The 26,044-nt window shown below is 42.9% G+C and overlaps 1 protein-coding gene across 7 annotated transcripts in view; it reads right to left on the bottom strand.

Moving 5' to 3' along the window:
* The window catches only part of AKAP13 (A-kinase anchoring protein 13), a 314,908-nt gene extending 289,076 nt beyond the window's left edge, over positions 1-25,832 (bottom strand). For all 7 annotated transcript variants that reach the window (XM_065906801.1, XM_065906802.1, XM_065906803.1 and 4 more), the window contains exon 1: positions 25,635-25,832. The gene's annotated coding sequence lies outside the window, so the exon portion shown is untranslated. The remainder of the gene's footprint in view (positions 1-25,634) is intronic.
* Between the last annotated feature and the right edge of the window lie 212 nt (positions 25,833-26,044).

Raw genomic sequence — 26,044 nt, 5'->3', positions numbered from 1 at the left:
CAGCACCCAGGCCCTCCGCACCGCTGCCCCAGCCCAGGGGGACTGTCTGCCCCGCTCCTGGGGACACAGCGCCCGTCCCCACATCACTACCCACACTGCTCCCGAATGAACCGAGGCTCCTCCCTTTAGCTTCAGGGGGACAAACTCAATTCCTAGCATGACAGAGAGACACTCCACCCATTCCACCTTAACCGCCCACACGACACAACGCCACCTGCTGCCCAAGACTCTGTCCCGGCAGGACCACTATTCTACTCCTCCTCTCCTCAACCCACGCCTGGCCAACCCCTATACTCATGCTTTAAGATCCAACCCAAATATCCCATCCTTCAGCTGTGTCCCTTAGGCTTTTTAGGTATCACTGTCATACCACAAGTTTCCACCTCACCCAAAAATTATCTGCGGGCCTTCCCTGGTGGTCCAGCGATTAACACTTGAGACTTCTAAAGCAGGGGGCCTGGGTTCCACCCCTGGCTGGGAAGCCAAGTTTCCACAGGCTGTGCAGCGCAGTCAAGAAAAAGAAATTATCTTTGCATTCCTAGTGGCTGGTTCCACTCACTCTGCTCATTTTCTTCAATGTGCTAATACTACTCATAACTGGCATAACATTAATTTTTGTCTTGTGAGCAAGATGCTTACCCTCTGGAGATGCGCTTTTAGTGACATGAGACTGTCTTACTCTCCATCGGTTGTTTCAGGGCCTGGCACATAACAGGATGCTTCAAATGTCTGCTGAACAGAATCCCCAGATAATTTACCCCTAGAAAATCAGTTTCATGTTCATATACTTTCCCCTCAAAGTGTCTAAGCTCTGCTTTAAGATGTTGATTATTACATTTAATTGTACTTAACAATACTCTGCAATGAAACAAAGTTGTAAGCAGCTTATCAGGGCACTGGAAAACGCTTGTGTCCTGAAACAGGAAGACACAAATAACTTGCTTCTTAACAGGAACGCACACTGCCGAAGTCATGCCTTCTGTGTAGGCCTTCTTACCTTCGCATCATCCTGGACCATGATTTGTGCTGAAAGTGTTTTTCCCCAATAACAAGTGCAACTACAGATGAAATCCAGCAACATGCTATAGCAGGTAATGTTTACCCCATTTTACACACAAAAACTACATTTCGAACAGGCTATGTATGCAGCCCAAGGTCGCAAAAACAACTGAGCAGGCAGCAAAACTTAAGCCCACACAAAGCTGTGGGGGCGTCAGTCAAGTCCCTTCATCTCAGGATGTAAAGCACAAGAACAAAGGTAATGACTCCACTCTAACAGGGTACACAGGGTAACAGAAGATCCAGGAAAAAAAGTTTATCCAGTCACTCTCCTTTGTATTCTAAGATTATTCTACAAACTATCATATGCAACATGCAGTGCTTCCTTCAAGACACATCCAGACCATGCTTCATTTTGCCCCAAAGGCCACTCTGTTAGCAAAACCAAGAACTGCCTGCAATTTACAACAGGCTTTGTAAGTGAGACTTGGCTTTGGAGTGAGACTGATTTGGACCAGGGTTCTGGATCCTGCTCTTACCAGCTGTGTGGTCTACACAAGGATCCTCAGAGCTTCTTGGAGCTTCAAATTCCTTAACTGAAACACAGAGATAAAAACTCCCTCACAAGACAGTGAACAGACAGCATCCAGAACACAGTAAGCACTCAATAAATCTATAAATCTCCTTCATCCTGTCCCAGCTCTAGCAGGATGCTGTCTCCAATTTCTGCATCCACACCAGATCAGAATTTAAAGTACTTGGTCTTCTGCAAAATCGGAAAAAGAATCACAGATTCTTGTCCAGCCCACTTGTTCTGTGGATACCACTGTCATGACTGAAACAACCACAGTTAGCTAACAGCCAAACCAGAGGAGGATCTGGGCCTTTTTCACCACCCATTTCAAAGTTCTGAATCAGTGGCACAGATTTTTCAGGAGATTGTCAATAAAGACAGCAAAACATCAAGACAAAAAAGTGTGAACTGGTTAAAACATCTGATCCACACATTCTTATGCCCTAGAATTATCCCACATGTCACATTAAGCAGCGCTATGGTAACTCTTTAAGAAAACACAAGACAGACCTCACACAGTGGTAAAGAAGACTCAGTGTGTCTGTGTTCCAGGGCACAGTACTGTAGGCATGCTTTTCTTTTTTTAATGCCATTGCCACATAAAGTCCTACTACTTAACCCCAGAAGCCAGAAGGCGGAACGTGCAAGTAAAGAAGGCAAAATACCTTTAACAATAACACCACTTGTCAAACAAAAGCAAATTAATCATTAATTGACTTTTCAACACAATCACACTCTAACAACCACTCACTCGGTAAATATTACTGAGTCCCTACCCTATGCTAGGAGCTAGGGAAAAGTGTGACATAACCCCCAGGAAAAAGAATGAGACACAGCATAAAAATGTACAACACAGGACAGAAAGTGGGGTTCCAGAAAGGCTTGAGAAGTCAGAAAGAGAAATTCTATACGACTACTAAGAATAAAGCAGGGTTTCAAGAGGAAATACCATTCAAGGCTCATATCAAAAGCCAAGTCAAATCTGGACATGCAGAGATGATAAGGAACATTCTGTATGTTCCTAGAGTCAGATCTCAGAACAGGCATGCAAAGTGACCAGCGAGTGTTTCTCAAACGTGTGAATGGTCAAAGGCATGTCTAGTTCAACACAGTAAAGAACAGGTTCAAAGCACGTGGTGGGCCGGACTGAGCTTTTACTCTGTGGGCACTGAGGAACTATTAATGTTTTCAAGCAGGGCAGTGACGGGACAGAAACTGTACTTCTGGAAGAATTAAACTGACCGAACACACAATGGATGACAGCTGAAAGAGCAACTTGGCTGTGAGATCACTGAGTTTCTCTACACCCGCACTAAACTTTGCTCTGCTCTCGGTCAGACCCTCTCCTTAGCAACCTACCACACCCATCAGTACTGGCAATGCACATGCAGTAACATTAGCACAGGCTAGGTGACAGTGCTCAAACAACCAGAAGGTGGAGGAGGCGGAACTCGAAGCTTATTTCTCGTTCATCAGCATCAGTCCCAGGAAATTCTCTAGAGAGGCTGTCCTTCTCAACTCAGCATTCCCTCTGGACTAGTCACGTGGTAGGATCCCAACAGCAGGGAGAGAGGATTTCACATCAGCTTTTAAATGCTTTCACATTTAAAAATATGACATGTGTCATTTCTGATCAATTTCATTGCGTACAGCAGGACACCTGGTCACCGGTGGACTTGAAAGAGACTGGGTGATGGACCTTATTACATGAGTCAGGAAGAACTAGAAACCCTGGTGAGCAGCATCACAAGGTGGTGTCTCTACAATGCCCTGCAGTCAATTATTACATTTTGAAGGAAAAAAAATGTGTAGTTTCTTTGCAACTAGGTAGTATCACAGTAAAGTTGTTCTCAAGGCATCAAAGTTATCACCAAATTTCCCTAGCTTTATGGATATCATGAATCTCACACTGATTATGAAACAATGTAATCTATAAATGCTTGAGTGACTTTAGAGAATTTATCATCATCTACTGCAGAATTCTGTTTTCACATCTATTATTTTTTGAGGAATCATTTCCAAGCTTCCATACAGACTATTTCATCCTGCTCTAATCCGATAAATGTCTCATTTATTCCTTATTTGGAAGGAGACAACGGATAAGGAACATATATATTCAGTCTGATCAGACCATTTCTGCCCTCTGATTAAGTCCGTGGCATAATCTGAAGCAGTTTAAGAGCAGCGAGCGAGCTTCCTAGTGATCCAGTGCTCATGATTCAAAGCGGTCACTGCTCTGGACCAGGTTCAACCCCTGGACAGGGAGCAGAGATCCCACAAGTCACACAGTGAGGCCGAAACACACAAAACAAAAACAACGAAAGCTGCCAATTACTTGCATTGCCTGATTTCGTTAATGAGTAACCACGAGTGACGGTGGTGCTGTAATTTCTTCGGCTACAAGTCCACCCTAAATGTAGGAGAGGCACGCTAACAACGCGTGCACGCATTTTAGAAGCGCAATCCCGCTTTCAAGCCCCAGCTCTCCCCGTTGCTAACTGCGGGAGCTCGGCCAAGCCACACGATGTCCGTGAAGCTGGCTGGTCCTCACCGATGGCGCAGCTCACCCCAGCTGCTCACAGGGCCACCCCAGGGTTAAAGGAGACGGCTTACACAAAACGCTATACGGCGGATGCTCAAAGAAGCGGATGCTCAAAGAAGCGGCAGGCAGTATAAATGTTTTGAGAAGCACGGAATATGGTTTTCTTTACCATTTTATTAAGATTCTCCAAGCTAGCAGAGGTAAAAAGCACTTCTGATTTCTGTGTGGTTGAGAGGTCTCTCACATACAGTGGGCATCAGAGCGGAGCCAGAGAGCACACTTTTATCCACTGGTCTGCACGGTGACTTCGCAACCAAACCGGAACCAGTACCTCCCCACCTCTGAGAGAGTCACACCAAGAGCAGAGACTGCAAGAGGATTCAGAAACACCACTTCTCAGCATCCAAAGGCATTTTCAAGATGTTTCAGTCTAGATGTTTCCAAACTGATTTTGGCAACGGGACTTCTTCAAAGGAATTATCAGAAGAAACCCACAAGTTAAATTTTCTCGAGTGGAGTACTCTACGGGGAACAAGTTGGTCTCTTTCTCATGGCTGCCCCAACCCTACTCGGACCCCTGATGTAACGCTAAGGAATCCAGAGGGAGTGAGAATACCTTTTGAAAAAACAAAATAAACTAAAAAACAAAAATGGATGCACTTCACTTTTAACGGCAGAAATTGGGGATGCGAATGGTGTGTCTAAGTGACTTCCCCAGGTTGTCAGTAAAAAACTAAGTCTAGAACCCAAATCTACTGAATCCGCATCTACTGTCTGTCCACTAACAATCAAGTTTTTCTCAGCTACAGAACGCTCTGCATCAAAATCTACCTTTACCTATATCACCATCCAAGAGCTTTGATTCTCAAATTTTACATCTGACATCCTGACTTTCTTACTAATTTTATATTACTCTATTACTCTCCCATTACATTCTGCTAATCCTTTAATCTTAAAATTGTATTTATTTTGTATTGGACTATAGCCGATCAACAATGTTGTAATAGTTTCAAGTGGACAGCAATGGGACTCAGCCATACAAATACATGCATGCATTCTTCCCCCAAACTCCCCTCCCATCCAGGCTGCCACATAACACTGAGTTCCCTGCGCTAGACAGCAGGTCCCTGCTGGTTATCCATTTTAAACAGAGCAGTGTGTACGTGTCTACCCCAAACTCCCTAACTATCCCTTCCTCCCGGCAACCATAAGTTTGTTCTCTAAGTTTGTTTCTGTTTGGTAAATAAGTTTATTTATATCATGTCTATTCTATTACTTTGTTCCCCAGTAATCCTGCTGTGTGTCCCAGAACAACTGCAGTGAAACATGTAACTCCTAGCACCGCTGTATTACCGGGCCCTTTAGGTTAACGCCCCAAATCATTTCCCAAGAAAGAAAAAGTAACCAAGACTCAAGGGGCAAATCCTCTGAAATGTTACAGGCTGAGATCCTAGTCCTCGCCTGATCTGCTAAATGTTGTTACTCCCCGTTTCATCTCCCAAAGGGCAGTGTATCAAGAAAAAGCTAGGATTAAAACGACTCAAGTTGTCAAGGGGGAGAAAACAGTGAATTCAGGATGGCAGACTTTTTAAGATTCAAGTCCAAGCAATGTGATTGTAACAGGGAAAAGAAGGAGAAGGTGAAAACTCTTCTGACCTCGCAGGGTTTTCCAAAAAAAAAAAGCAGTAGCCCTCTGAAATTCAGGTCAGCGGAGACGATGTCCTCAAAACTCCACTTAAGAGGGTTCCTATGAAACCAAAACAACACCCAGACACATCGATGAGATCTGAACAGTTCAAGAATCAGGTATGCTACATAAAAAACTGGGTGTTTCCAAGAAGATCACAGCTGTTCTCCCTCAACTGAATAACAATCTATAGGTTCCAGGCAACACTGTTATAGAGCTATCATAAATCAACTCTTCTAGGAATGATTTATCTACTAAGTCAACCAGCAAATCTTTCTCTATAAACAGGACTAGGCTAAAGATCAGCCACATAATACTGCTAAGAATGCCCAACACAACTGACATACTTTGGCGTATCAACAGTGTCTGGAGACCAACTTATACAACCTACCTGACTTATAATTTGCTATGCAACTGATTCTTCCTACCTCTAGTACAGAAAATTCTGACAAATGTTACCTAATTAAAAATCACTGCTATCACAGTTGAGACCAGGGAACTCATCTGTCTCACTGAAAACTGTGTGGCCATATTAATAAGTCAAGAGCATGGACCAATGTTTAATTTGATTTTTATTTTCCTGCTTAAACCACAATGTCAGCACATGACTATGATTTTGGGAACATATGTGAATTCTGCATGTTCATTAATAGATACAATATTGATTTTTAAAGCTTTTTATATGCATTTGGATGTGCAACAGAATGGCCACGGATCCTCTCTCACGGATCACTCTGTGTAGTTGTTCCGTCGCTCAGACATGTCAGACTCTCTGCAGCTCCAAGGACTGCCGCACACCATGAGTCTGAGCAAACTCCGGGAGATGGCGAAGGACAGAGCAGCCCAGCGTTGCAAAGAGCTGGACACGGCTGACTGACTCAACAACAAAGCTTCCCTGTCCTTCACTATCTCCCAAAGTTTGCTCAAACTCAGGGCTACTGAGTCAATGATGCCACCCAACCATCTCATCCTGTCACCCCCTTCTTCTCTGTGTCCTGTGTAGAAGGTTACCTAACTCTGTATCATCTCTATAAATAAATCTTATCTCAAACACTCCTGCGCCTCATTCTTGGAGTTAATTAGGACCGCCAATTAAGGTGCTGCCAAAGAACACGACCATCAGAGACTTTATCTGAAAGTTCCCTTATGGGAACTTTAATACTGAGAACCAATTTTAGATTAACTCTCAGTGCTTAAGAGAGTAGGGAATGTGTTTCATGAGCTTCTTTCTATTCTTTCAGAAATACAGAGTTCTTTTACTTATAATTGGCTGCCAGTAGTTCAGTAATTCTACTAGTAATTTTACTATGGCATTTAAAACTTCCTTTTAAATGTTGGATTAAAAAAACAACAACTTTAAGATTATGGAGAGTTCATTCTCTGGTGGCCTAGTGATTAGAATTCCAAGCTTTCAATCTCTGGGTTCAGTCCCTACTTGGGGAAACTAAGATCCTGCAAGTCACACAGCGCAGGCAAAAAAAAAAAGATGGAGAAATAAACGGTAAACAGGCACTCGTATTCTGCCAGTGGGAGTGTAAATGATGATAAACTTTCTGTAGACATCAATATTTATTAAAAGTTGTTGAAACATACATACAGTCTTTGCCCTAGCAATTCCATTTCTGTGAGGAATAAGTAAACAAGAATACAAAGATTATGTACATGGCTGTTCATCACAGCAGTGTTTACAACAGGATAAAGGGGGAAGGGAGAGTCGGAGGGGAAAGAAAAGAAACACCACTCTTAAGAAAGCAATGAGGGTACTCCCTCGTGATCCACTGGTTAGGGCTCCAGGCTTTCACTGCCAAACATGGGTTCAGTCCCAGGTCAGGGAACTAAGATTCCACCAGTTGTATGGCATGGTCAAAAAATGAAAAAAAAAAAAAAATTAAAAAGGTAATGAGTGATCTGAGGATAAATCTAAATCCATACAATGAAATACAATATAGCCATTACATTCACTTGACGTTATGTGTAAAAGTATAGTCGTGAAATATATTTTATAATCTATTTATACATAAGAGCATACAAAATGCAATCACATAAGGTATACATAAATGTACACACACCTTCTACAAATTTAGTTTGGGAAGAAAAACACCAGTTGTACCCAAAATATCTTCCAGGCGGTGTCATTTATTCTTATGTGTACTTTTTTGTTTATGGATAATTCCTGAATTTCTGCAGGGACTGTACATTACTGCTGCTAGTAAAAATAAAACAAAAAAATCTCTCTCATGAATCATGAAAACTCTGATGACTTCTAGAATAAGAGATTATATAGCAGAAACTGAACTTTAAAAATAAATCTACTGGCAAAGTCAAAGTTACACAAAGTTCTGCCAAAATCAGAGCTCACAGTGGATGTTCCCTTCACATAATTACTTACTTCAACTCCTGGTAGCAATGTTCTTGATGCATGAAGAGCCTGGGCCCTGAAGTCAGAGACCGGCATCCAGTCCTAATTCTGCCACATGCTCTGAGACCCGAGCAAGTTCTCCAGCCCCTCTGAGCCTCAAGTCTCCTCATCCGTTATCTGTGTGCAGCTGACCCCACCTCTTAGAGCTGTGGGGATTAAAGTGAAATAAGGCTTGCAGAACACAGAGGACTAAGCTTTGCACAGGGAACGCAGTAATACATGGCAGCAGTTGTCCCTGTTGTTGTTGCCATCACACATTAACTAAGGAACAAAATCAAGAGCACTTTAAGAACAGGAATGGTGTCTTTATTTTTGATCATCCCTGGACCCCCAGCACCTAGGAAGTTACCCTAAATGTCTGCTGATTAAGTATACCTATTAACACAATTAATTAATTTATCACCCTCCTTGGACCTCAATCTCCTTCTCTGGCAAAATCATACGAACGCCCTGCAGAGGTGAGAACTGATAAACCTAAGACACCCAGCTCGGTCGAGGCTCCCACTAAACGATACCTGGTGTCTTCCGCAACAGGTCCCTGTAGATTCCCACAGGCATCAAGACTGAAGGGACAGGACAGATCTAATTTTTCCTCTGAGTTTCCTTTGGGTGTTTGGGTCCTGAGGTATCTCACAGGGAAATCATGACTTTTATTCAGACTCAGGAAAGAAAATTCTCCGGTTACAGGCACATATCCTAGACAGGCAACTATTAAAGTGGTAAATCTTTAGAGAGCCACAAGCGCTTTTACCAAAGCAACCCAAACAGCGCCTGGGGATGGGGGGAGTGGGGGAAATAGGAGGTGGAGGCTTGCGGGTGGTATTTCAAAGAATTCATGAGCTTAAGGACAGAATATATACAAATAAGGGCCATGAAAAACAGTGGATCAATTGTTCCCGGGCTTCAAATGAAAGTTTCTAAGATGACAATCTGAATTAGGAAGCAATTCTAAAATCAACACTACCTTTACGTACACTGCCAAATGAATTCTTAAGGAAGTACTAAATTTATGAAGATATTCAATTACCTGAAAAGTATTTCCTTCACAAAAAAATCAAAATAAATAGGAATGCATTTTAGGAAGAAAAAATAGATTCCCAAAAGAAAAAAAGAACCATTAAAATCTATGGGGGGTCGTGAAAAACTACTAACATGAATCCAACAATAATTTCGTATAGATCATAACCTTCTTGTACTAGTATTTGAGAAACAGTCATCCAAAGAAGGGGGGGCGGGGTGGAAAAGCCTAACCTAAGGGAGAACTCAAAAACTGCAAAGATCAGTAACTTGTGCAGCTCTGCTTAATTTTCCATGTCTAATTTCACAGAAACCTCAGACTGCAAACAAAAGTGCTTAATAGAAGGTTTATGATCCTATTTCTGAAATGATTCTATTGAAAGGAAAAAAAAAAAATCCTACTCAGCACTCACTAGCTTTGAGTTAAAGTTGTCTGTTCCGTATCCTGGAAACATACCATGCCATGACTTAAGAGACATTTCATGGTTTACAAGCATTAGACACTGGAGTTAAAGTCTCATGTAAAATTCACTGTTAAGAAAATAAGTCTGATAGGAACTTTCAAAACAATTGGAGTAAACATATTAAGTTTTATTCTATACAGATAATATCACAATATGACTGTGATTTAAAAAGGGATGTGGCAGAGAATGGCAAAATCTCACTAATTCTCCAGAATCTGAGTAATGGGCCTGCAGGGATCAATTCTACTGTTCTATTTTGAATATGATTTTAAAACACATTTTTAAAAAATTAGGCAGGCAAGCCACACCTACAGCCATGTGCGAGCCACACTAATATGACAGTGACGAAGCTGCTGAACAGGTTAAAATATAAAACAACAGACAGAAAAAACAAGGAAGAGCTGAACAAATACTCCTGCCAGACTAGGTCACAACACCAGTCAATCTTCCATTTAACATGGTGCCCTTCGCTTCCCCCCAAAAGGCTAATTCAACTCACCATAATCAAACTACAATTGATGCTGGGATTAAAAAAAAAATTCTCTTCATTTAGTCTCAAAAAATAGATTATATTAATAGTGGGTCAGCCAAAATGTTCATTTAGTTTTCATGCCATCTTATGGGAAAACCCAAACAAACTTTTTGGCCAACCTGATACCAATAATAAGCACGTGTTATTAATAAATAGTTGTATTACAAACTCAACCCTCCATCCAAATACATCCTAAGGAGTAACTAACTGGTATGTGCCATGAACAACACCACATACTGGGAATACAACAATGAACAAAGCAGATAGTCTGTCCTCCCCGGTCTTATAATTGAGGAGGAAATACAGACACGTGGGTTTATCTTGTCCCCACCTAGTCAGTGAGCAATCTGACAATGAATCCCACTGAACTAACTGGGAGAGGGGAAACGGCGGGCAAAGAAAATACAGAAAAATTAAAGAACTCACTCAAAAAACAAGAACATTCTTTTCACCTAGTTGCTGGCATAGTATCTTAGAAAAATTCATTTATTCCTGTAGTTTATGATACTTGCCATCAGTTCAGTTCAGTCGCTCAGTCATGTCTGTCTCTTTGCAACCACACAGACCGCAGCACGCCAGGCCTCCCTGTCCATCACCAACTCCCAAACTCACATCCATTGAGTCGGTGATGTCATCCAACCATCTCATCCTCTGCCGTCCCCTTCTCCTCCTGCCCTCAATCTTTCCCAGCATCAGGGTCTTTTCCATAACCACCTAAAGTTTCCAAAACTTCTATCTTGTCTGTCTAATTTATACAAGTGTTAGTTACTCAGTTGGGTCTGCCTCTCTGAGACCCTGTGGACTGTAGCCCACCAGGCTCCTCTGTTCATGGGATTCTCCAGGCAAGGATACTGGAGCGAGCAGTCAGTACCTTTTCCAGGGGAATCTTTCCAACCCAAGGATCAAATCTGTGTCTCCGGCATTGCGAGCAGGTTTCTTTACCATCTGAGCCACTGGTGACGCCCAATTATGCAAAACTTGGCCCAAAAAGAGTCCTTTTTCAAAAAAGTATTAATAAACGTGTTACCCTACAGGCATCCTCTGAAATAAAATGGTGGGTTCCAACATTTAACTAAGTCAATCTCAATTACTCAAAGTTCACAATACAGTACTACTATGTATAACAAACATTCCTTTCAAGTTACCAAAAATTTAGGTAAAACAGGATGAAAAGCTTAAGCCTGGGTATTTAATCTTATAAAAAGGTTCAAAAGCCAACTCATCTCAGTTGTAAGTTTTCAGTGAAGGAAAAGAGCAGTGCAAAAAAGATTTGAAAAACAACATTATTTGACAGAGTAAAAAATTCAGGGCCATTCCTACCTAGCCCCATTAAAAGGACAGATTCCCATCCATAATAAAAATGTTATTAAGTATACATGCCAAGCTCTCAGAATCCTTCTCCTTTCTTTCATCACAGACTAAGGTTTCTCTGGCGAGATCAACTCAACAAAGACTCATCAACAGGTTCCTCTGACTGACAGGGCTATAAAGCAATGATGACAAGGAACTTACATGTCCTGTCTTAAGGAAATAACTCAGACACAATATTTACCAAAGCGCTCTATTTATTGTTCTGTATTAGAAAAAGGGCGGTGGAGGGAAGATATTTAAAGTACAGCAGGGTGGTTGGCAACAACACTAAGACAATTAATTATCTAAACCGAAGTAGGAAGGACGAAGTCACTGCAACTTTGAGATGTGAAAATACCACCTGTTCCATTTCATGTCCAAGAGAGTAAGTTTTGTAGCGTCCTGCCAGTCACCCCGCGAGGACTCAATGAAAGGTGACTTTAACACATTATTTCACAGAACAAAAGAATTCAAGGGCAGAAGAGGAGCAGTAACCAGCTCAAGGTCACACAGCTAGCTAGTTAGGTGACAGAAACACAGCTGAATTGACTATCATCTTCCTTTCCAATCTTTTTGCAGCTACACAACTTTGCCAGGTTAAATGCCATTTTATTGGGGGTGGAGAAGGGAGGAGAAGGAATCAGGTGACAAGTGAGGAAACCAGCAAGGTATTTAGTTACAGAGTTATTATCTCCTAAGCCAGGAGTGAAAAGAAAAAGAATTTTTCCCAGAAATTACCATGCCTAACGACTGTGTTCACTTGCCAGAGTCTCTATGCCAATCACTTCGCAATCACTTCGCAAGCACTTCAAAACCCCACGGGAATGAAGGACCATTCAGGTCGAAGGGACTGCAGGAAAGAAAGCTGCACCACAGTGCTCGGAATCATCCAGATCTCTGCGCCCTGTACCTTACAGTCCACACAATTCCATCCCCTGGCATTACGCAAAAGATGTGCATACCACCCCCAAAAAAACACTCCCGGTGTGAGCTAAGCTGGGCGCAAAGCTAAGGGACTCGGGAGAGGTGTTTAATGTTTCACGGTTCATACCTATATTTTTCTTACTGAAGGCTTATGTTCTTAACATTTCAGGACTACTAGAATCAACCTAAAAAACTGGTCTTTCAACTTCCAATATAGGTTAAACATGAACTAATTAACTGTTTGCAAAACACTTTGAAGCTGTGAAAGAGTATGTAAATGTTAATTATTAATGCTGATCTACAAAGCCCCTGCATCTGAAGTAAAATACAATTCTTTGGGCAAGTTTCTGCTACTTTCAAGGTACAAACATGGAAGCCCAGCATGCTTTTAGGAATTCTAGGAAAACTTGAAAGGCAGATCACAATGATTTCTATTTACAACAAGAACAAGCTGGAATTTTAAGCCGGCTGTGTTGGGTATAATTATATCAGAATGAATAAAAAATGTGACTTATGCCATATGTAATAAAAACTAGAGTATGTTTATAGTCACAAAGCCCTGGATGAAAATTATAGTCCATTAACCTCAGAGGGGCAAAGTCAAAGCTCTGAACCATACTTTTCTCATCAAAAAGGCAGGGAGGATCAAACCTATCTTACAGGATTACCGTCAAGAATTGAGAGAATGTAAATCAACACACAGTAATACACATGCAGGCACCCAGTACTAGGTTCTTCTTCCCTTTCCTAAGTTCACTTTTTAGAAGACACTTCTTGGGAAACGGCCTGATCTTTATTAAAAGATCTCTCTCGAATGAAAAAGTCCTTTAAGTACACACCAGCTTATGTCCTAAGCACACAGACAGCACTCGTTTAGCAGGAGGGCCCAGGCAAAAACTTTTGGTCGTTCCTGTCCACTGACCCATATACATTCTTAATCCTCAGAGGCTGAAAGCACCTCGGCCAGGCCCCAAGGCTTCATGTGACCAAGTGAACAATTAGAACGCTGCTTCTCAAACTCTAGCTGCCCCGTCTTCCTCCTAAATAACCCCCAAACTGCAAAGCCACAAGCAGAGTTCCTTTGTATTCTGAGCCCACCCTCTCTGTGCACAAAGAATGCAAGGTTTAAAAAAAAAAAAAAAAAAAAAAATCCCTCTTTCCTCCAGACAGATCATAAAGGTAACAGAAATGATTCCCACAATGCCCCAATGGGTCTCTCTTCTCCAACTCCAGAAACACAACTGCCTTAAACAGGGCAGAACTCAACAGGCAACACCAGGTACATGGACTGATTTACAGACATATTTCAAACTATATTGCTGTGTTTTCAGAGGTGATTCATCAATTACAGAAAATGTCAAATCTGCAAAAACTCCGTCACCTTTGGCACTGTTATCACCTGGAAAAGGAATGCTTCTAACGACCTAAGCTAGTACGGAAAGTTATAATTCAGATTTAAGGGGGGAAAAAAAATCACGCTTGAGTCAATTTACCTGAAGTGATCTGCCCACCACAATACGAGCACAACACAACGCCCCCTTGGAACGGCATGGTGCCACAACTAGCCTGGTGGGGAAAACGTGCTAACAATTCTCACAGGAGCTGCTGTGAGCTCTCCTGTCAAAACCACTCGTCCTCTCTCCCCTGACTTCCCCCCTGGTGATCAGAGGCTCAAATGTTCAAGACAGCAGACCACAAAGACCCATCTGTGGAAGACGGAGTGTGAACAACCACAAACAAATGAAACTGCGTCAGTCCAGAGACTCAGCAACTGAGCAGATGCCCCGAAGTATTACCTCTGTTTGAAAATGAAAAATTAAAATACATACAAAGAAAGATGCAGATATAGCAAAGTATTTAGGAGATTAAAAAAAAAATTCTACCATCATCTCACTCCGCAAACAAAACTAGAGTTAACACTGTGATAAACTCCTTCCAAACTGTCTTGTGTGTAAAAGTTACACACAATAACCCCTGTGTGTGTGCTCACTCGCTCAGTCATGTCCGACTCTTTGCAACCCCATGGACTGTAGCCCAACAGGCTCCTCTGTCCACGGGGACTCTTCAGGCAAGAGGACTGGAGTGGGTGGCCACGCCCTCCTCCCAGGGATCTTCCCAATCCAGGGATGGAACCCAGGTCTCCCTCACTGCAGGCAGATTCTTCACCGTCTGCGCCATCAGCGAAGCCCCAGTATGCCCCTGCATCACATGTAAAGATCGCTGATCGATGCACACAATAAAGGACAGAAGTGGTATGGACCTAACAGAGGCAGAAGATACTCAGAAAAGGTGAGAAGGACACACAGAAGAACTATACAAGAAAGATCGTCATGACTCAGATAACCACAATGCTCTGATCACTCACCTAGAGCCAGACATCCTGGAACGCAAGTCAAGTGGACCATAGGAAGCATCACTACAAACAAAACTAGCAGAGGTGATGGAATTCCAGTTGAGTTATTTCAAATCCTAATAGATGATGCTGTGAAAGTGCTGCACTCAATATGCCAGCAAATTTGGAAAACTCACCAGTGACCACAGGACTGGAAAAGGTCAGTTTTCATTCCAATCCCAAAGAAAGATAACGCCAAAGAACATTCAAACTACTGCACAACTGCATTCATCTCACACACTAGCAAAGTAATGCTCAAAATTCTCCAAGCCAGGCTTCAACAGTATGTGAACCCGTGAACTTCCAGATGTTCAAGCAGGATTTAGAAAAGGCAGAGGAACCAGAGATCAAATTGCCAACATCCCTGGGATCATCAAAAAAGCAAGAGAGTTCCAGAAAAACATCTATTTCTGCTTTATTGACTACGCCAAAGCCTCTGACTGTGTGGATCACAATAAACTGTGGAAAATTCTTCAAGAGGTGGGAATACCAGACACCTGACCTGCCTCTTGAGAAACCTGTATCCAGGTCAAAAAGCAACAGTTAGAACTGCACATGAAACAACAGACTGGTTCCAAATCAGGAAAGGAGTATGTCAAGGCTGTATATTGTCACCCTGCTTATTTAACTTATATACAGAGTACATTAGCGAAGTGTCAGGCTGGATGAAGCACAAGTTGGAATCAAGATTGCCAGGAGAAATATCGATAACCCCAGATATGCAGATGATACCACCCTTATGGCAGAAAGCGAAGAAGAACTAAAAAGCCTCTTGATGAAAGTAAAAGAGAGTGAAAAAGCTGGCTTAAAACTCAACATTCAAAACAGGAAGATCATGGCATCTGGTCACATCACTTCACGGCAAATAGATGGGGAAACAGTGACAGACTTTATTTTGGGGGGCTCCAAAATCACTGCAGATGTTGACTGCAGCCATGAAATTAAAAGGTGCTTGTTCCTTGGAAGAAAAGCTATGACCAACCTAGACAGCACATTAAAAAGCAGAGTTATTACTTTGCCAACACAGGTCCATCTAGTCAAAGTTATGGTTTTTCCAGTCATCATGAATGGATGTGAAAGTTGGACTATAAAGAAAGCTGAGCGCCGAAGAACTGATGATTTGGAACTGTGGTGTTGAAGAAGACTCTTGAGAATTCCCTTGGACTACAAGATCAAACCAGTCGATCCCAAAGGAAATCAGTCCTGAATATTCACTGGAAGGACTGATGCTGAAACTGAAACTCCAATACTTTGGCCACGTGATACGAAGAACTGACTCACTGGAAAAGACCCTGATGCTGGGAAACACTGAAGGCAGGAGAAGGGGATGACAGGGGATGAGATGGTTGGACGGCATCACCGACTTGATGGACATGAGTTTGAGCAAGCTCCAGGAGCTGGTGATGGACTGGCAGGCCGGGTGTGCTGCAGTCCATGGGGTCGAAAAGAGGTGGACACAACTGAGCAACTGAATGAACTGATATCCTTAGAGACTGAAAATGAACAACAGATTTCACTGATAACACTTTTATCATGCTCAGAGGAGAAATGTTCTCAACAGGTTTGGAGTCTTAACTCCCTTGGGCACAAATATACAAGGTGTTTTAGGTCACTACTATCTTGCTTAAACCCGCCTCCCAGGGAAAGAGACAAAGCTTAATCCCTGGGTCAGAAAGATCCCCTGGAGAAGGAAACGGCAACCCACTCCAATATTCTTGCCTGGAGAAAGCCGGGGACAGAGGAGCCTGGTGGAGTGCCACCTATGATCGCACAGAGTCGGACACGACTGACGTGACTTAGCAGCAGCAGCAGCCAGTATTCTTGCCTGGGAAATCCCATGGACAGAGGAGCCTGGCAGGCTACAGTCCATGGGATCGCAAACAGATGGACATGACTTAGCAACATGACTTCTTCTCTATTCCCGACAGAGTAAAGGCTAGCTACATAGACATTTAACAAACATTTCTCTGATATTTATACCCACAAAGACTTGAAGACTCCTGTAAGGAGATCTTGAGCATCATCAATAAATTATACTCTTTCAAAGGATTTCAATTTCCAACCGTGATGGAGTACCTGGATCCAGACTCCTTCCTGCTTCCACCCTCCACCAACAACCAAAAAAATGGACAGCAAAACGGCAACATCTTTTAGTCACTGGACCACCAGCAGCACAGGACTGGGAAGGGTGAACTCCACACATGCACCAACTTTCTCAGCCTGCGGCACATCCTGGACCATGTGCTTTGAGGACCCCAAGCAGAGCAAGGCAGGCTTGTCAAGTAGGAAGTCCAAGAGCATGAGAAGGCTCAGGACCCTAAAAACCAGAGTACCGGAAAGGAGGGAGTTGCATGAAGAAGGATCTCCAGAAATCAGCACAGAGGCCTGACTGAGTCTAATAACGAATAATAAGCTATGTGTGCATACTGTGAATCTATCAGGGCAGGCAGAGAATGATCCAAGGACCATACGCTACATAACTCCAGAGCTCACACAGGGCTGGCAGGGACTCATACTCAGACCAGCGAGAACAGAGAACATTCTTCAATGAAAGCTATGGCGGCTTCATGACTTAATAATGGGGTATCTCCAATGTGGGAAAAAAAAAAATAATAATGGGGTAAAACAGTCTTAGAGTAAAAGGATACAACTAGGGTTGATCTAACTTGGACCAATCAACAGCAATCAACAAATTAAAATTCACCATTTCTAGGATCTAACAAGAAATTACCAAGTTGTGACCCAAAAATGGGGGGGGGGGGGGAAAGGCCTATAGAAACAAATAATGGAATTAATGAATTAGGACTTTAACAACTATGATATGAGTATTACACGCATGACCAAGAATTTTTTAAAGGAACATTAATAGACAAATAAAGGAAATAAAAAAAGATTCAGTAGCAAATTGAACCCAACAATATATAAAAATACAGCATGACTGAGGATTATCAAAAGAATACAAGGCTAGTTCAACACTGAAAAAGCAGTGCAATTCACCATATCTACTGATTAAAGAAGAAAAACTATATGATCATCTCAACAAATGCAGAAGAAGCCTGTGACAATATTCAGAACCCATTCATGATTAAAAAAACTCAGCAAACTATAAACAGAACTTTATCAACTTGATAAAGAACACCTTTACAACTACAGAAACAAAAACTATTAAGAACATCATGTTAGTGGTGAAACATCAATGTTTTCCCCTACCATCAAGAAAAGGTCCACTTTCAAAACTCCTATTCATCATCATACAGGAGATGCTAGCCAGTTCAATAAAGAAAAAGAAATAAAAGGCATATAGACTGCAAAGAAGAAATCAAACTTCCTGCATTTGCCAATGACATTACTGTCTACAAACAAAAGACCAATTAAGTTTAGCAAGTTTTTAAGGCAAAAGTTCAGCATAAAAAATTCAATCCTATTTCTACATACTAGCAATGAACAACAGGAAACTGAAATTTTAAAAGCATCATTTACAACAGCACCAGAAAATATGAAATACATATTAATCTTATTTTAAAAAACATGCAAGATCCAATTACTAAAATCTACAAAACATTAATAAAAAAAAAAAAAACTAAAAAAAAGGTCGAAATAAATAGAACATCATAAATCATGTTCATGGCTCAATATGACTAAACTGTCAATTCTACCCTAAGTGATTTACAGATTCAATACAGGGCCAATCAAAAATCCTGGCGGGAGTCTTCTAAACAAGCTGATTCTAAAATATACTTGGTGGGAATTCCCTGGAGGTCCAATGGTTAGGACTCCACGCTTTCACTGTAAAGGGCCCAGATTCAATCCCTGGTCAGGGAACTAGGGTCCCACAAGCTTTGAAGGACAGCCAAAAAATAAATAAAAATAAGTAAATAAAACGTACTTGGAAAGGCAAAGCAACTAGAACACTCAAAGAGAATTCTGAAAAATTACGCAATTAGAGAACTCATACTACCTGATTTCAAAAATTACTATATAAATACAGTAATCAATAGTGTGGCAAAAGAAAAATGAAAGACAGAGACCAATATGACAGAATCCAGAATCCAGGAACTGACCCACACATACATGATCTACTGGCTTTCAGCAAAGGTACAAAGGCAATTCAATGGAGAAAGCTGTCTTTTCAAAAACCACTGCTGGAACAACTACACATTCACATGCAAAAAAAAAAAAAAAAGAAAAATCAATCCACACTTTGCACCATTAGAAAAACTCAAATGATTCATAAACCTAAATTGTAAAATAAAAACTCTAGGAGGAAAATATAGAGCAAAGTCTTTGTACTTTCAGCTGGGGCAATAATAAGAAGGCAAACAACTAATTTGAAAAGTTTGAAACTAATTCAAAAAGATACATGCACCCCAATGTTCAGAGTGGCACTATTTACAGAACTATGTCCAAATGTGCATGTGCCCACACATACATACACACATGCCATGGAATATTACCCTGATTTTTTGTTTAATTTTCATTAACTATAAAAAGCTATTTGGAGGACAAACAGGAAAAGTTGAATATGCACTGAATACTACAGGACAGTTCAAATGTCATCATTATAAGCAGTTACACAGATCAAGGCTCAGCAAGCTTTTTCCGTGAGACAGTAAATATTTTCAGCTTTGTGGATCACAGGGTGTCTTGTAACTGCTGTCACTGTAGCACCAATGCAACCAGACAATATGGAAACAAAGGAACACTGCTGTGTCCCAATAAAACTTTATTTAAAAAAAAAAAGCAGGGCACATCTGGTCTGTGGGCCATAGTTTGTAAACAAAACTCTGACAGGGTGCAGAGTAGCGGCTGCCTATGGTGAGCTAGGCAGCAGAGTGAGGGATGAAGGCAGAACTCTCTGGGGAACACAAAGGATCTTTCTGGAGTGATGGAAACATCCTATACATTTATTGTGCTGTTAAGTTACATGCATGAACATATTCATCAAAACTTGTCAAACTCTGTATACTTAAAATGGGTGCATTATATCACACAAAGAATGACTCAATAAACCTGATTTGTTTACAGATTGTACTCTTTCCAGGGACAATATTAGTGATGTGAAAAGCATGCCCTTTGCTTTTTGCAAAGTAAAGTGAATTCAGATTATTCAAATTTTAGCACCAAAATTTAAAACTACATGACCACTATCAAACCACTGTCATGGGTGTTTCCCCCTCCTGAAGGTATTAGTCACTCATTCGTGTCCGACTCTTTACGACCCCATGGACTGTAGCCCGCCAGGCTCCTCTGTCCATGGAATTCTCCAGGCAAGAATACTGGAGTGGGTTGCCATTTCTTTCTTCAGGGGATCTTCCCGATCCAGGGATAGAACCTGGGTATCCTGCATTGAAGTAGATTCTTTACCATCTGAGCCACCAGGGAAGCCCTCCTAAAATGCATCAATAATTCCTGCCTCATAGATTTGTTTCAAAAATGAAATAAATGTAGGATTTCCCTGGTGGCCCAGTGGCTAAGACTGCACGCTCCCAATGTAGGGTTCAATCCCTGGTCCGGGAACTAATATCCCACATGCCACACAGCTCAGTCATATACAAAATGTAAGACACATACCATAACATCTGACATATAAGAGGCACATTCCCTGATTGGAGTAAATCAATTTTTTAAAAATAATTTTTAAGAAAATGAGTCAGTAAAGATCAGACAGTGAGTAGGCTAGCTCCTTTTGTACCCTTCTGACACATTCTGACATTCTTTGTTCACCGTTTATTGTGGTTTCACCTGACTTCAAGTACTGGGATCCAATGCCAGTTCCTGTGATTTCAGAGTAATGTGGGTCTCCCAGCAAGCACTGAATTTAGAAAAATATCCCATAACAAATATGTTGTAAAAGGAAATCTGCAAAGAGGCCAAAGTGAGAAGTATCCATTTTCCTAAGTAAGAATGGCAAAAGAAATGGTATAATATTTATAAAGAAAAATCAATAAACTTCACTAGCTGTTTTCCCATTTTATAGACTAGGATTTGAATTTTATCCAAACCAGTAGCCAACCCACAAAACCACGACATGACAAAGCATTGTATAGTGTTTTATCTCGAGTTTATCACTGACAGGAGAGGGCAGGAGACTGGATGACAATATCAAATTTGTCCTTATTTTGTAAGTAAGGATGCTAAGCCTGAGAAAGACACAGGAAGTGGCCTCCTCAAGGACACAGTGCCAGTAACTGGTGAGGCCCAGAAGTCAGCCATGCAGGCCCCTATCACATGCTTTCAGCGGACATCACCAGCGACTACCTCGGGTTGATGGAACACTACATTGCGTAACTCCAAGGTACTTTTTCTCTTGCTTGACATCTTCAGTTGTCTCAAAGACGAACTTATTACAGTGCAACATACTTAATTCCTAACCATTCAGGAATAACTAGCCTTTTGAAGTGGTAAAGACGATTTCTGTGGCCAAACACAGGCTTACGATAGGATCATAAGTGAAAATTCAAAAGGACTGATTACTAATAGGAGAGCTTACTGAGTGACATAAACGGTAAATCCCTCAGTGTTTCCTTCTCCCCACCCCAACAGCCACATCACGCACACTGATATCCACCTTTCCAGGGCTCTGAACACAGCTCTGACCAAGTAAAATACATCACTGTCCTACACAAACATTCATAACAATCATCATTTCTCAGTGTCAGGTCTACTGGTGTCTTCTTTGAGCAAGGACTGACCAAAATGGGTTACCTACCCATCTTCTACTCAATCTGTCCCAATCAACCCCGAGGTGGACTACAGGACCACAAATGCGAAAACATGTGAAGGAAGCTAACTTCTTTCCACCCACAGCTTCCTCCTCTCGCCCCACGGACAGTGGGTAAGACAGCCTGACAGTGACTCGGGAGCACAGCTTCCAAATGGGAAGCCTGCCTCAGCAGTTATTACCCTGGGTATTCAAGTGCACCGCAACGGTAACTTTAAAAGGGGATTATCGAAAGTCCAAGTGTGTTCATCTAGCTTTGTCAGCTTTGGTTTTCCCCTCAGTCTGTGAGTCTGGTCAAATATAATTTTTAAAGGTTTACAGTAATGCTTGATGATTAATTTTTTGCCTTTATTTTATTAAAAAATGGAACGATGAGATTCAATATACAGAAATGCCCATGACAGGTTAATATTTCTAGAATGTACTCCACTTGGTATTGTGAATTTTCTAAACAATACGCTGGTATAACTGATTTAAATCACTGCTTCCTCCCACAAATGGTGGCACCTTCAAAAGTGTTTTTGAAGAGGAAGTAATACCACCTCTGTTAACCCACAGGCCAGTTCCATCTTAAGCAAGTTTGAGAAACGTAGTCATAATCCATATCTACTCTTTTTCAAAATTAAGGTAAAATAAGGAAGAGCTGGAACTAAATAACTCAGATACCCTACTCCAAATCTTGAAAACAACCCATTTCTGACCATTTCCTAAACACTATAAATGCAGAGTTCTGTACTGAGTCACACTACAAGGCCCACTCAAAGATTAACAACTGACTGAGAAGATAAAACTGCTAATTCTATTAACATTCAGTTCAACTCCACCTTAAAAAAAACTGCATTTAAGACTCAATTCCCAGAAGCATTCCCTCTTTTTTTTTTATTGTTATACTAGAGGCAGTACTTTTATTTATAGAGTTAACAAATCCAAACATAACAAATAATTATATATTAGTATCAGTAGGAATACCAAATATTATTTCACAACAGCCACTATGGATTTCTTCCTTTTAAAAAAATTAGTTTCTCTTAATTGAAAGCAAATTATTTTACAATATTGTGGTGGCTTCTGCCATGAATCAGCCACGGTGTACATGTGTCCCCCATCCTGAACCCCTGTCCCACCCCACCCCATCCCTCTGGGTTGTCCCAGAGCACCGGTTTTGAGTGCCCTGAGAAGCGTTCCCTCTTTATGATAAACAGCACTGTGCTCAGATGCATCGGACTTTTAAACATGCTTTAAATCATACAAAAAGGTACCCAAATCACTGGCATTACCAGCTAACAGGCATACTATGAAGATCATCACACAGCTTCATTTATTTCTAAGAATGCTCTAAAGTATGTTACTATACCTTACACAGTAGGAAACAGAAGCTCCGAGGGGATAAAGGACCTGCCTGCTCAAGGCTGCCCACCTAGTCATCGGAAGGGTGGGGATTTGCATTCAAATTTACCTAATTCCAAAGAATGTGCATTCTTCTACACTGTGCTACCTCCCCAAGTCACAACAGAGGTGTAAACAGGCAGGGCAGTGAATGCATTTGTCCGGCAGTCTTAGCCATTTCAACAAAAAAGGGAGCAATTTTCCCAATCAAAAACCACTTTACAAAATCCACAGCACACTATTTAAACCTCCATTCTTTTCAAGAAGGAATTAACGGGTTAACAGGAAAGGTCAGACATCCTTGTATGAAGTACACTAAATCGCATTACAGGCCTGCAAGTAAGCTGTCACCGTGAACAAGTCCCCAGGTTCTGTGGTTCTCTGGGTCCCACGTTCAGGTGAAGTACTAACCAAGCCACTTCACCCAATACAAATACCTCCTGAGCACCTTTGCTGTGTTAAGACTCCTTCTGGGCAAAGAGGCATACAGTTGAGACTCATCACAGCCCTCGGGAGCTAGCAGGTTGGACGAGGAGTCCATTTACACTACATATGCAGTTACTAGTTGTCAGGCAAAAAGAATGAAGTGCAAGAAACCCTGAAACAAAGGTATGTATAACCCTGAAACAAAGGTATGTATAACATGCGATCAGAGAGGCAGAGGAACTGATCTGCTTGTTACTTAAGGTTCTAAGCAGTGTTTGTTTACATTTTGTCCCTCCCTGACAACTCCTTCCAACCTCTGTCAATCCCTCCTCCCAGCCCCCAGCCCACCCCCTACACACAACCCATCTAAAGCTGCACAACTTTGGGAAGGAAAACCCAAAGAGCAAGGATTATGACTCCTAAAACCAACTTTGTGACTATACTTCAAAAATCCAAGCTTATGCCATCGGGGCATTTTTCTTTAGCTTTGTCAGGTGAAGACAGTTGCAAAATGAGGCCAAGGAAACCAGAAAAAGTCAGGGCACACCTCACATCGCTCACTCAGCAGGAGACACGAAGCAAAACGCAAGCTGACCCGCACGGTGTTTGGTTCGAAGTTTTCCTGTTAATCTACCAGACGGCAAAGGAATACATACTACTAACAGAAGCACATTCTGGCCATTTTCTTCCACCAGGTAATTTGACAGACATTTACGCTGGTTCCACCGTGGAGATTTAAACAGAAGCATTCTGACTTCATAAGCCAAATGAACTGAATTCAGCAGAAGGAAGCACCCAAAGCTTGACAACAGGGCTTGCCGTCTGCAAATTCCCAGGAGACCACGGAAGCCTACAAGACTGTAACAATGATTTATCACAGCTGATCACAGCTCCTTTACAAACTTGCAGAAAATGATTTTTCCAAGTGATTTTCCCAGCGTTTATCCTGATCTGGGCGATCCAACGATTTAAAAAAAAAAAAATTAAAAAAAAAAAAAAAAACTCTATGGCTGATTCATATCAATGTATGACAAAACCCACTGAAAAATAAAAAAAAATTTTTTTAATTTAAAAAAAAGAAAAAGTTACTTATGAAAATAAAACGGGGCAGGGGGTTGCTGAAGGAGAAAAAAGGCACTGTTTTTCACTTTAGTTCTGTATGCCTGCGGCAACAAACTCTCAAAATAACTTCACTGAGGAGTGTTAAAGCTAAGACCGAACACCAAATATTGCTCAATCCAAGTTACATTTGTGAACTCCTGAGTTCACAGCTAAGATCTAGAAAACTAAATGCTACGGAGTCATTTTGCTCTAAGCACTACTAGCAAAAAAACAAAAACAAAAACAAAAACCCCTATCCTTTCTTCTGATGGAAAAACTCTTGAGGACTTCCCCCATATTTATTTTAAAAGTTTAACCTACTGGTTGACTTTGGGGGGGGGGGGGGCGGGGAGAGGAGGGAAGGGAGAGGGGTTCAGTAAGTCCTATTTACCAAAAAAAAAAAAAAAAAAGTATTGTTTGGTTTCAAAGTTTGGCTGCACTTGAACTCGACGAGAGCGGAGCCCAGGGCCCGGTCCCAAGGCGGGTCTCCCCGGGCTGCACGTCTCCGACCCCGAGCGGGCGCCCGGGCCGCGCCCCCGGGAGCAGGCGCCCAGGGCGCCCCCGCGAGGCCGGCCCAGCCCGGCGTGTTTACCGCTCGCCGCGGCCCCCTTGAGCCGCTCCCTGGCGTCCGCGGCACTTGTTCGCCGGCTCCCGGACCGGAGGGACCCGCGAAGCAGCCGCAGGTCCCGGGGGGCGACTGCGGCCCCCGCTCCCGGAGGAGCCGACCCGGAGAAGACCCTGGGGTCCGGGCCCCGCGGGGATGCCTCGCGGGAGGGGGGCATCGCAGCCGGGCGGGATCGGCCGCGCCCCCCCAGCCCGCGAGCGGAGGCGGCCCCAGGGTTGGGCTGCGGGAGCGGCGAGATGAGTCGCGGCCCCGGGCAGACAATGCGTGATGGGGGGCCCGGGCAGGGGCGCGGGGGACCGGGGAGCGATCCCCCCGCGCCCATGCATCCCAGCCCCCGCGCGCCCCCGGCCGCGCCCCGGCAGCCCCGCGCCCCGGCAGCCCGCCCCCGCCCGCAGCGGCCCGCGCTCCCCGCCCGCGACCCCTCCTCTAACCGCAAAACTTCCCCCAACTCAGCCGAGTTCAGTCGCGCTCTCACCGTTCGGCGCCCGGGGTCCCCCGCGGGCCGAGCTGGAGCAGCTCCGCACCTTGGCCGCGGAGAAAGACAATAAGTGGCCGCTCCCCCGGCGGCGGCGGCGGCGGCGGCTTGGAAGCTGCAGCGGCCGAAGCTAGGAGCGGGCGCGGCGACCTCAGCGGAGTCCAGGAGCCTCTCCGCAGCTGCTCCGGCTCGGCGCTAGTCCTGCACACAGCCCCAAACCACCCGCGCATGCGCCGCGCGCTGTTCGGAGGTGGGCGGGGCACCCGGGGGGGGCGGTAACTCCTCCGAGCCCTCCCGTGAGTGAGCGCGGCGCCAGGGGCTGCGCGCCGGGGTTGCGCGGCAGAGCTGCCCATCAAACCCCTCCCGGCCAGTAGAAAGGCGCCTGGGCGGTCCCTCAGGTTGCTAAGGAA

The sequence above is a fragment of the Muntiacus reevesi genome, chromosome 15, assembly GCF_963930625.1.
Source record: "Muntiacus reevesi chromosome 15, mMunRee1.1, whole genome shotgun sequence".
Taxonomy (NCBI): domain Eukaryota; kingdom Metazoa; phylum Chordata; class Mammalia; order Artiodactyla; family Cervidae; genus Muntiacus; species Muntiacus reevesi.
Note: the sequence above shows the minus strand (reverse complement) of the source record. Positions and strands in the feature narration are given on the sequence as shown.